This window comes from Bos indicus, chromosome X (assembly GCF_029378745.1).
Source record: "Bos indicus isolate NIAB-ARS_2022 breed Sahiwal x Tharparkar chromosome X, NIAB-ARS_B.indTharparkar_mat_pri_1.0, whole genome shotgun sequence".
Classification (NCBI taxonomy): Eukaryota; Metazoa; Chordata; class Mammalia; order Artiodactyla; family Bovidae; genus Bos; species Bos indicus.
This window is the reverse complement of record NC_091789.1, coordinates 12882008-12894119: the sequence shown is the minus strand read 5'-3', so window position 1 is coordinate 12894119 and position 12112 is coordinate 12882008.

The following is a 12112-nucleotide window of genomic DNA, read 5'->3' as shown; positions in this document are numbered from 1 at the left end:
GGTTTATGTTATTTTGGACTCTATGTACTACCTGTACCTGTATATTTGTTTCCTTCTTCACATTTCAGAAGTCTTCATCGATAATTTTATTAAATACATTTTTGATCCTTTTCTCTTTCTATTCTTCTGGGACACCTGTAATTCAAATGTTAGTATGCCTGATGACTTAGAAGTCCCTTAAATTTCCCCCTTTTTAAAAATTTGTTTCACTTTGTGCTCTTCTGATTGGGTGAGTTCCATTATTCTGTCATCTTGATCACTTTAGCATTCTTTTGTGTCACTTCAGTTCAGTTCAGTCGCTCAGTCATGTCCCAACTCTTTGTGACCCCATGACCACAGCACACCAGGCCTCCCTGTCCATCACCAACTCCTGGAGTTTACCCAAACTCGTGTCCATTGATTTGGTGATGCCATCCAACCATCTCATCCTCTGTTGTCCCCTTCTCCTCCTGCCCTCAATTTTTGTCAGCATCAGGGTCTTTTCAAATGAGTCAGCTCTTCGCATCAGGTGGCCAAAGTATTGGAGTTTCAGCTTCAGCATCAGTCCTTCCAAGGAACACTCAGGACTGATCTCCTTTAGGATGGGCTGGTTGGATCTCCTTGCAGTCCAAGGGACTCTCAAAAGTCTTCTCCAACACCACAGTTCAAAAGCATCAATTCTTCGGCACTCAGCTTTCTTATAGTCCAACTCTCACATCCATACATGACTACTGGAAAAACCATAGCCTTGACTAGATGGCCCTTTGTTGGCAAAGTAATGTCTCTGCTTTTTAATATGCTGTATAGGTTGGTTATAACTTTCCTTCCAAGGAGTAAGCATCTTTTAATTTCATGGGTGCAGTCACCATCTGCAGTGGTTTTGGAGCCCCCAAAAAATAAAGTCTGACAATGTTTCCACTGTTTCCCCATCTATTTCCCATGAAGTGATGGGACCAGATGCCATGATCTTAGTTTTCTGAATGTTGATTGTATCACTTAGTCTGCTCTTAATTCTTTATTGTGTATTTTTCATTTCAGTTATTGAATTCTTTAGTTCTGACTTGTTCTTTGAAAATTTTCTACTTCTTTATCAAAATTCTCACTGTATTCATCTATTCTTTTCCTTAGTTCATTTAGCATTCTTATTACTAATGCTTTGAACTCTATCTGATAAATATTAATCTCTATTTTATTAATTATTTTTCTAGATTTTTTTGTTCTTTTGTTTGAAACAAATTCCACTGTCTTATAATTTGATTCAATTTCTCAGTCTTTATGAAATTACATAAAACAATTATATATCCCAGTTGAAGTGTTTATTGTCCTTGTTTGGAAGTGTCCCTATGCAGTCTACTTGTGCCCATTGGCTTTGGTGAAACAAGTGAATGTGAAGCGTGCATGGATCATGTCTTCCCCCAGAGTGTGCTGGCAGCTGTCACCTTAGTGAGAGGTGGGGCTGGAGATAGACTGGCCAAGTATAAGTAAATAAAAGCCAAGTGTAGGCTAGATCTTCTCCTATGCTCATGAGTCATCAGCATGTTATTTGGAGTGGGGCTGGATGCATAGGCACTGTAGTAGAAGTCTGGAGGATCAAGTTATAGCCTGTTCCATTCCTTTTAATTGTGTGCCCTGTCCCCAACCCTGGAATAGAAACTTCTCCTTAGTGGGGAGGAGTGTGGACCAAGAAGGGCCAGATTCGGCACCTGTTGTTGGTTGCAGCATGTGTTGGAATGGTCCTAGCATGCCAGTCAGAGCTCAAAATAACTCCCAGTCCACTGCCTCAGTGAGTGACAGCTGTGGTCAGGTATGAACCAGTTCCTTACCCCACAGTTTCACACTTTCCTCAGCCATAGCAGCCCTTCCTCTAGTTGGGAGATGCACTTGTGTTAGAGGAGCTGGAACAGGTGCTCAGCACAGGTAAGGGCACATGATGCAGTGGTCATGGGATACCCACCAGAGTCACACAGTTTCAATTTGGTTAGTCCACTTTGTTTCAGGGAGTAAGCAACCATGTACATGCTATTCAGGAGTGCAGTCAAGGTTTCTTACTGTCTTCCTGTCAGTCCTATGGTTTATCAAACCAGCAAAGGAGGCTCATTTTCCTGGTGTTGGACACCAGACCTTATTTCCCAATATGTGGTTCAAACTGCTCGCTGCCCATGGATGATCACTGAGCCCATGATATCACCCTCCTGTTCTGTGTCACCTCCTAAGGGGTATGAATCCCAACCTAATTACATCTCTTCCCTTCCTAGTCTACTCCATGTAGCTCTTTCTTTATAACCTTGATTGTAGAAAAGTCTTTTGCAGGTCTCCAGTGTGTTTTCAGTATGTTTTGATGTAATCTTGGGTGGAATTGAGCACAGCATCCTTCTACTCTGCCATCTCAACCTTCTATATAAAGAGTAATATTGCATTCATTATTATAAATTGAACCACCCTTGCATTCCTGAAATAAACCATACTTGCTCATGGTATAAAATCATTTTAATGTAAACTCAATTTACTTGCTAGCATTTTGTTGAATTTACTTGCTAGCATTTTAGCATTAGGTGCCCAGTATGCTACTGGAGAGGAGTGGAGAAAAAACTCCAGAAAGAATAAAGAGGCTGAGCCAAAGAGAAAACAATGCCCAGTTGTTGATGTGACTGGTGATGGAAGTAAGTCCAATGCTGTAAAAACAATATTGCATAGGACCCTGGGATGTTAGTTCCATGAATCAAGGTAAATTGGAAGTGGTCAAAGAGGAGATGGCAGGTGTGAACACTGACATTTTAGGAATCAATTAACTAAAATGGACCTGAATGGGCAAATTTAATTCAGATGACCATTATATCTACTACTGTGGGCAAGAATCCCTTAGAAGAAATGGAGTAGCTTTCATCAGATCAGATCAGATCAGTTGCTCAGCCGTGTCTGACTCTTTGTGACCCCATGAATCGCAGCACGCCAGGCCTCCCTGTCCATCACCAACTCCCGGAGTTCACTCAGACTCACGTCCATCGAGTCAGTGATGCCATCCAGCCATTTCATCCTCTGCCGTCCCCTTCTCCTCCTGCCCCCAATCCCTCCCAGCATCAGAGTCTTTTCCAATGAGTCAACTCTTTGCATGAGGTGGCCAAAGTACTGGAGCTTCAGCTTTAGCACCATTCCTTCCAAAGAAATCCTAGGGCTGATCTCCTTCAGAATGGACTGGTTGGATCTCCTATAAGATCTTGGCATCTGGTCCCATCACTTCATGGCAAATAGATGGGGAAACAATGAAAACAGTGAGAGGCTTTATTTTCTTGGTCTCCAAAATCACTGCAGCTAGTGACTGCAGCCATGAATTTAAAAGGCACTTGCTCCTTGGAAGAAAACCTATGACAAACTTAGACAGAATATTAAAAAGCAGAGACATTCCTTTGCCAAAAAAGGTCTGTATTGTCAAAGCTATGGTTTTTACAGTAGTCATGTATGGATGTGAGAGTTGGACCATAAAGAAAAATGAGTGCTGAAGAATTGATGCTTTTAAACTGTGGTGTTGGAGAAGACTCTCGAGTCCCTTGGACTGCAAGCAGATGAAACCCAGTCCATCCTAAAGGAAATCAATCCTGAATATTCATTGGAAGGACTGATACTGAAGCTGAAACTCCAATCCTTTGGCCACCTGATGCGAAGAGCTGACTCATTGGAAAAGACCCTGATTCTGGGAAAGACTGAAGGCAGGAGGAGAAGGGGATGACAGAGGATGAGACAGTTGGATGGCATCACTGACTCAGTGGACATGAGTTTGAGCAAGCTCGGGAAGCCTAGTGTGCTGCAGTCCATGGGGTCACAAAGAGTCTGACATGACTGAGCAACTGAACTGAACTGATTTTGTTGATGTATTTTATAGCCATATTCAAAACAGATATTCATTTATAGTTTTCCTGTCATTTCTTCTGTAGGTTTAGTATCTGTGTTATGCTGTCTTGAGAATGATGTGGGAAATAATCACCACTCTTCGATTTTGGGGGAATCGTTTGTGAAGATTTGTGATAATTCTTCATTAAAACTGTGGTCAAAATTATCCATGGCTACATCTGGTCCTGGTCTAGTCTTTGTGGATAGTTTTTATTAATCACTCATTCAATGTATTTTTTCATAAAGCTTTATTTGGATTTTTCTGTTTTCCTGAGTTAATATAGGTAGTTTTTGTCTTTCTAGGAATATGTGCATTTTATCTGGGTTATCCAATTTTTTACATAAAATTGTTCATATTTCCTTATAACCAGGTTTTTTTTTTGTTTGTTTCTGTAAAGTCTCTCCTAATATACCTTCTTTGTTCATGATTTTAGTAATTTAACTGTTTCCCTTTTGTTCTTTGTCAGTGTGTTTATTGATTTTGCTGATCTTTCGAAGAGTCAGCTTTTATTGCTTGATTTCCCTTGTGATTTGTTTTTGTTCCCATGGTTATTTAAGTGTGTGTTTCTCAAATTTCACATATCTGTGAGTTTCCCAAAATTCCTTTTGTTATTGATTTCTAATTTTCATTTCAATATAGATAAAGATGATACTTTGAATAATTTCAACACTTGTCAATGTATTGAGGCTTCTCTTATGGCCTGTTACTTTGCAATATCTTCTGGAATGTGTTTCATATGTACTTCAGAAGAATATGTATTCTGTTGTTATTGGGTGAATTGGTCTATACATGTTTGTTGAGTTGTTTTATAGCGTTCTTCAAATCTTTTATTTCCTTGTTGATCATCTGCTTAGTTCTTCTATCCATTATTGAAAGTGAAGCATTGAAATATCCCAACTATTATTGTTGAATCGTCTGTTTATCCATTCAGTTATGTCAGTTTTTTACCTCATGTAGTTTAGCAATATGTGTCATTTGTATTTATATTTATGATTATGTTTTCTTGATGCATTTACTCTTTAACCATCAGAAGATGTCCTTCTTTATCTCTAGTAACAATTTTTGTCTTGAATTATGTTTTAGGCTCATATTAGCATAACCACTTCTTTTCCATTCTTTTACTTTTAACCTATTATTTTTTAATGAGTTTCACATAGCATATAATTTGATTTTTAAAAATCTATCCAGCCAGAGTTTTCCTTTCAGTTTGAATGTTTAATTCCTTCACATTCAGTGCAATTACTCATAAAATAGGATTATGTCTGCTACTTTGGTATTTATTTTCTATATACCATATGTCTTTGTTATTATATTCCTCCACTATTGCATTTTTCTTTGTTGAATAGATTTTTTTAAGCATACCATTTTCATTCTTTGCCACTTCTTTTAGTGTTTTTTTAACAGAAAGTTATTTTCTTAGTGATATTTTTCTGAATTAAAATTAACATCTTTCTATTTAACAATCTATTTGGATAAAAACAATTTATTTTCAGTTGTATAAAAAAGTTTCTCTTATGTATTTCCATTCCTTATACCTTCCTCTGTGCCTCGGTTATAATAAGATCAAATCTTTATACATTGTATATCCATCAATATAGATTTATAATTATTCCTTTAGTAGTTGTATTTTAAATCAGGACAAAAAAGATTTATAAGCAAAATATATTTATACTGCCTTTTATATATGCATATGATTTGTTTTCATCAGTGCTTTTTATTTCTTTATATGGATTTGAATTACCATCCAGTATCCTCTCATCTCAGTCAATAAGATTCTATGTTGTTTGATGAGAAACCAATTGTTTATTTTATTGAGGATCCCTTGTACAGTATATGAGGAGTGCATCTCTCTTGCAGTTTTCAAGGTTTTCTTATTGTCTTTGGCTTTCATCTGTTTGATTGTGATTTGAGTAGGTGAGGATCTCTCTGCAGTTTTACTGTATAGATTTTGTTGAGCTTCTTAAAAGTATTAATTAATATTTTACATCAAATTTGGGAAGTTTTCAGTCATTATTGCTTTAAAATATTCCTTCTGCCTTTTTCCTCCTCTCCTTCTGAGACTTCAGTTATGTGTGTGTTGGTATGCTTGATGATGTCCCACTGTTCTTCAGGACTCAGTACATTTTCCCTTATTCTTTTTACTTTTTCTCAGACTGAAAATCTCTGTGGATCTATCTTCAAGTTCTCTCTTCTTTCCTCTGCCTGCTCAAATCTGTTGAGCTTTAGTAGTGGATTTATTTTGGTTATTTATTTGTCAGCTCCAGAGTTTTTATGTACTTTTTAATAATTTCTATTTATTTACTAACATCTTCTATCTGGTGAAAGGTTGTCTTCATCCTTTAAAAAAATTCTTATGCATGATTTTCTTTCATTTTGTGCATATTTATAACAGCTGGTTTAAAGTTTTTGTCTATTAAATTTAATGTCTAGATTTTCTCAAGGATAGTTACTATGTACTTTTTATGTCCTATATATTTGCCATACGTTCTTGTTTGTTTGCATGTTCTTTTATTGTTGTTGTTGAAAAACTATACATTTTAAACAGTGTGTAAAATCTGGATATTAGATTTTTCTCCTGTCCAAGGTTTTTTTTTTTAATGTTTTGTGGTGATAGAGTAACTTTTCTGAATTAATTCTATAAACTCTATTTTCCTTGTTGTGTATGGCCACTATTATCTCTGCTCAGTTATGTTAATAATCAGCTAATGATTAGATACAGATCTTCTTTCATTCCTGGAAACTGTGAGACTCCCAATCTTTGCAGAGTAGCTTTTTGTTACTTTTGGGGTACATCTTCAACACTAAGCCAGTTGATAATTTTGCCTTTGTGTTCACTTTACATTTACGTAGGGCCTCAAGATCATCTAGAAGTCATGATTTAGGATCTTCATATGAGCCTTAGGGCCTTAGGTATTTCATCAGCATGTGTACAGCATTGGGCGTGTGCACAGACTAATGCATGAGCATGGTTATCTAGATTTCTGGGAAAACATTGGAGCTTCTCAAAGACTCCCCTGGATATCAAATTTCTCACCTTTTACTTTAAAAATTTTTATCTTATCATTTCTCCAACTGTTATCCATTCTATTAAGCAGCCTTAATGTTAAACAATTGGCAAGAGTGATTTTTAATAAATCCCCCCCTCAGAAAAATCCTATTCACACTGAGTTATCTCTTATGTCAATTAAAGAGATTTCTGATGGAATATTCCAGAAAATCACTGAATAGGTCAAGTAATGACACTTCTTTGCAAATGGGGTTTGAAGGAGGTTCAACCCCATTCTACTCCCTTCAATACATATCAAGCTTTGGATTTTCATTATGATTTTCAAGGCTACTGTAGAGATGGGAAAAAAGAATGGGACTAAGCAAAGTTAAAACGGCACAAAGATCACTGCTCTTATCAATATTAAAGCATTTTTCTTAAATAAATGCTAAATGATTATTGCAGCCATTTGATTAATTTCCAGAGCTCTGAAAAAGTTGATTCTTATAAATTTTGCCCATTTTCTCATGGTTTTTTTAGAGTAGAGGTTATTCTTAAGGTAGTTTGTCATTCCTGCTGATGTAGTCATTTTTTTAAAAAGTCATCACTGAACTTCACTATCCACCCTATACAGTTTTTTGTTCTTATAGTTTAGTCACTATTCAAAATGTTTGTGAAAATCTATAACTGCAAACACTAATTATAGGTGGAATTTGCAGGTTGTAATGTGTTAGGAGATATAATGTGATGGTTAAAAATCAAATTACAAAAGAAAAGTCTCACATATTGTTTTCCCAAACTACTTTCTCAGAAAGAGAGGAGTATACCAAGATAAGTGAATAAAGTATAAGGAAAGAAAATTTAGAGAAATATAGCTACCTCCATAAAAGCTAGCATCACTCAAATAGTTTCCCATAACTATAAATAGCCAGAGATAAGTGAATGTAGGACATACAAATTAAATGGAAAAATATAATCAAAGGGAATGATTAAATTATTGAAGTATTAAATAGACTTCTTAATGGATTTACATAGAAGGATCCTAGCCAGACGCCTGCTGTCATTTGCTATTTATATATCATCTTACTGAACTTAAGAGTCAGCATTGCTGGTGGGCTTTAGCAAGCCCTGGAAATTCAAAACCAACAATCTCCTCAACCAGACTGTGCTATTCCTAGATACCCATCTGAGACTAGAGACACCTTTCTCAGTGACGATGGGCGATACTTGGAGGAGAAAGACTTTACTAGGCTAAGCTGTTGCTGGAACAACATGGTGTCATAATTCTGTGACTTGTCTTGAGATCAGCTTCTGGAAATAAGCTATTCATTTGCATGGAATTTTAAATTTCTTTTCTTTTTTCTTTTTTGGCCGTGCCACACAGCATATGGGATTTTAGTTCCCTGAACAGGGATTGAACCTGTGGCCCCTGCATTGGAACCACATAGTCTTAACCACTGAAACTCCAGGGAAATCCCTGAATGGAATTTTAAAACAATGGAAACAAATCACTCTCCATTGATGTGGAGCCTTCTTTGTAGCAGATTTAAAGTTGTGTCAAAAGTTAAAGCAAGAATATTAATATTTTAAAAATCAATGTTCTCATATAATTCATCATTTAAGCATTAAACTGTTGCCATTTTATATATCCTCCTATAGGAGCATACATATTTTCTTACTTTCTTTCATTTTACCTTTAAACCTATTGTGCAGTAGCATTCATACTGAGAAGTGCATAAAACATGTATGTACCATTCAGAAAAGTATCACATAGTACACATCCAAGCAACTACCACCCCAGTCAAAAAGTAGAATATTTTCCATGCCCCAGAGATCTTATTTGACTTTTCTCTTTAATGAGTGAATTGCAGTTGATTTTGATAAATGATTTTGTGACAATTTTAGAAATAAATGTATTTTGGTAAGAAAGGGAGATGTTGTGAAACCAGATTTATGAAATAACGTTAGTATAGACATAGAAGTCAGGATCTGACCTTGGACACATAAATCTGGTGGCAGAGGAAATAGATCAGTATGTTGGTAAAAGTGGCATAAAAAGAGAGGAAAATACTGTGTGTGATTGAGTATTGAACTTGCCCACACCTTCAGGGAATAACAAAGACTCAGTTTCAAACTGTGGAAAGCTAAGTAGAAATGTAATAGGACAAAGAAAGTAACACTTTCTTAGTCTGAGATGTGAGCTAATTAGATTTTACTGATACCTGCTACAGTACAAGACTGTAGAACACTTGACTTCCACAAACTCACATCATTTATCTCTAATAATGGTGTTTTATAGTCACAAATAAGCTCAGTTTCACCCAATTCACAAATTAACACATAGCACTTAATATGTGCCAGGCATGGTTCTAAGGATTTTGTACATACTAACTCATTTCATCCTCTCGGCTCTTTAAGAAAAATGGGGAAACTGTAACACCAGGGGATGGCAAAGGTGGGACTCAAATTCAGAATGGCTGGCAGCAGAGTCTGTTCTGGGACTATTAAGTTTTTCTCTCTTCATCTAAGGAATTGAAAATTGTGGTTCCCTGGTAAAAATATTGGACTTTCTTTGATTGTTATCCATAACATATATTCATGTTAATAGCTTGATTATTAAGACTAACTCTTTTTTATTAGAATTAACAGTATTTTAATATATAATAGCTATCAATATAGAGAAGAATATATCTGAGTTTTCTGTTGTGACATGAAATATATATGAAATTTAAACATTTTTGTCTAGGAAATATTTTCTCATGGATATCAAAATTTAATAAATACAGAATGTTTATTTTTCAAGATATTTGAAAAGGAGTATATTGATGAACTTATATAAGCAGTTTTTATTAGCAGTATGGCAGAAAGCCATTCCTCAGTATGATATTAATAACAGTTTGGTGTCACTGCTTTGATTAATGTTAAGGGGTTAGTAATTTTACCACCATTGCTTTTGCACCCTCCATGAAAATGCCAACACTTGGAAATAGGCAAGGAATATCTCAGCATTACTATGAAAATAATGTTGACCTCTTAGACCCCAGGAAAATATCTCTGGGAAAATATCAGAAATACAAAGACCATAGTTTTAAACTAAGGCGACTAAAATCCATTCACTTTATTTTTGTCCTATTTGGGAACAGTTACTCTTTTCTGTAAGCTTTGTTCTCACTTCTGTCTCAGGGTCATGTTTGACCTGCCCCCCTTGCGTACGAATTTAGTTCTCCAGACCCATTCCTATACCCAGACACTATTAGCATTTCCTGGGAGAAAAAAAAAGAAAAAACAAAACAAAACAAAAAACACCTTTGTACCCAAAGCCCAGAAGATAAGAACTCCCTGACTCAAGTTGAAGTCCCTCCCTTGACTTCTTACAACATGAACTGCTGCTGCTGCTAAGTCACTTCAGTCGTGTCCAACTCTGTGCAACCCTAGGGACAGCAGCCCACCAGGCTCCCCCGTCCCTGGGATTCTCCAGGCAAGAACACTGGAGTGGGTTGCCATTTCCTTCTCCAATGCATGAAAGTGAAAAGTGAAAGTGAAGTCGCTCAGTCGTGTCTGACTCTTCGTGACCCCATGGACTGCAGCCTACCAGGCTCCTTCATCCATAGGATTTTCCAGGCAAGAGTACTGGAGTGGGGTGCCCTCGCCTTCTCCGTGAACTGCTTCTAGAGACCCTGAATTCCTGACTGCCTGGCCTTGTATCTCGTTATCTACTTATTCCTCTCTTGAAGTTTGCTAAGCAAATCTGGTGAATGGTGAGAGACAGATGGTAGAAAAAAATAAGAATTAACGTTGATAAAATGGAGAACAAAAAAGGAGTCTCCTTGGTCACTTGTAAGGAAGCAAATCCTTCAGTCAGACTGCTATCTCATGATTGTGTCAAGCTGAATTGAATTATTACTAAATACTTGGCCACTAATGGTCATCTCCTGTGACTTTTAGGGATTGGAAGTGTTTATTCTTCTTTGTTTTTATTTCTTTCTTTTTTTTTTTTTTTTGTTATGCTGGGTGTTTCTGGCTGAGTGCAGGCTTTCTCTAGTTATAGCGAGTGGGGACTGTTCTTCCTTGCAGTGTGTGGGCTTATTGTGGTGGATTCTCCTGTTGCAGAGCATGGGGCTCCAGGGCATGCAGGCTTCAGTAGTTGCGGCTCCCCGGGTCTAGAACACAGGCTCAGTAGTTGTGGTGCACGGGCTTAGTTGGTTGGTGGTATGTGGAATCTATCCAGACCAGGGATTGAACCCATGTCCCCGAGATTGGCAGGCGGGTTCCTATCCACCATGCCACCAGGGAAGTCCTGGTTAGTCATTTTTAGGAGCTTGTACTAATGGAAAAAAAAAAATGAGAGAGTCCAGTCTTTTCTCCACCTACAGGCAAATTTCATGGTAATTAGCTACTGTGACAGATAAATTTGAGGTTGATATTTCTGTTCCATTCCTTATGGCTCCTCACTGTGTCTGCACAGTTTCCCCAAGAACAGTTATCTATTATGTACTACTGAAGAACTATATTTTGCAGGCAATATGACCCAGTTCTGACAACAATAGGGGGCATGCTAGGACCTCAAATTACAGCAAGCAGAGGTGTAGGTGGGAAGGAAGTCTGACTTGGGGCAAATGATAACCTTCACCCATGCCATTCTTTTATCATCATCATTAGGATCTTTTGTCCATAGAATTTAAAATAAATTTTTAAAAGCTTTTAGTTTTCCCCTTTCTGTTTATAAAAAAAGAAACAGTCAAGATTTGAGAGCTGGCTAAAATATATTTTTAGATTATAAGAGATTTTGACACCTGCCAGCATATTCAATTACAGTAAAGGCATGCAGAGTTATTTTATCTAATTCTTAATATTTACTATATTGACAATTAAAACATTAAGCACTTGCTAGGTGAAAATCTATAAGGGCTGTGGGAAACCAAAGTAATAACTAATATATGAACCTTCCTCTCAAAAATCTCAAACTGAGGTGAGAGGTAGAAAATAGAGAGGAGGTAGGTAGGTAGGCAGGCTTCCCTAGTAACTCAGCTGGTAAAGAATCCACCTGCAATGCAAGAGACCTCAGTTTGATTCCTGGGTTGGGAAGATCCCCTGGAGAAGGGATAGGCTACCCACTCCAGTGTTCTTGGGCTTCCCTGGTGGCTCAGACATTAAGGAATCCACCTGCAGTGTGGGAGACATGGCTTCTATCCCTGGATTGGGAAGATCCCCTGGAGGAGGGCATGGCAACCCACTCCAGTATTCTTGCCTGGGGAATCCTG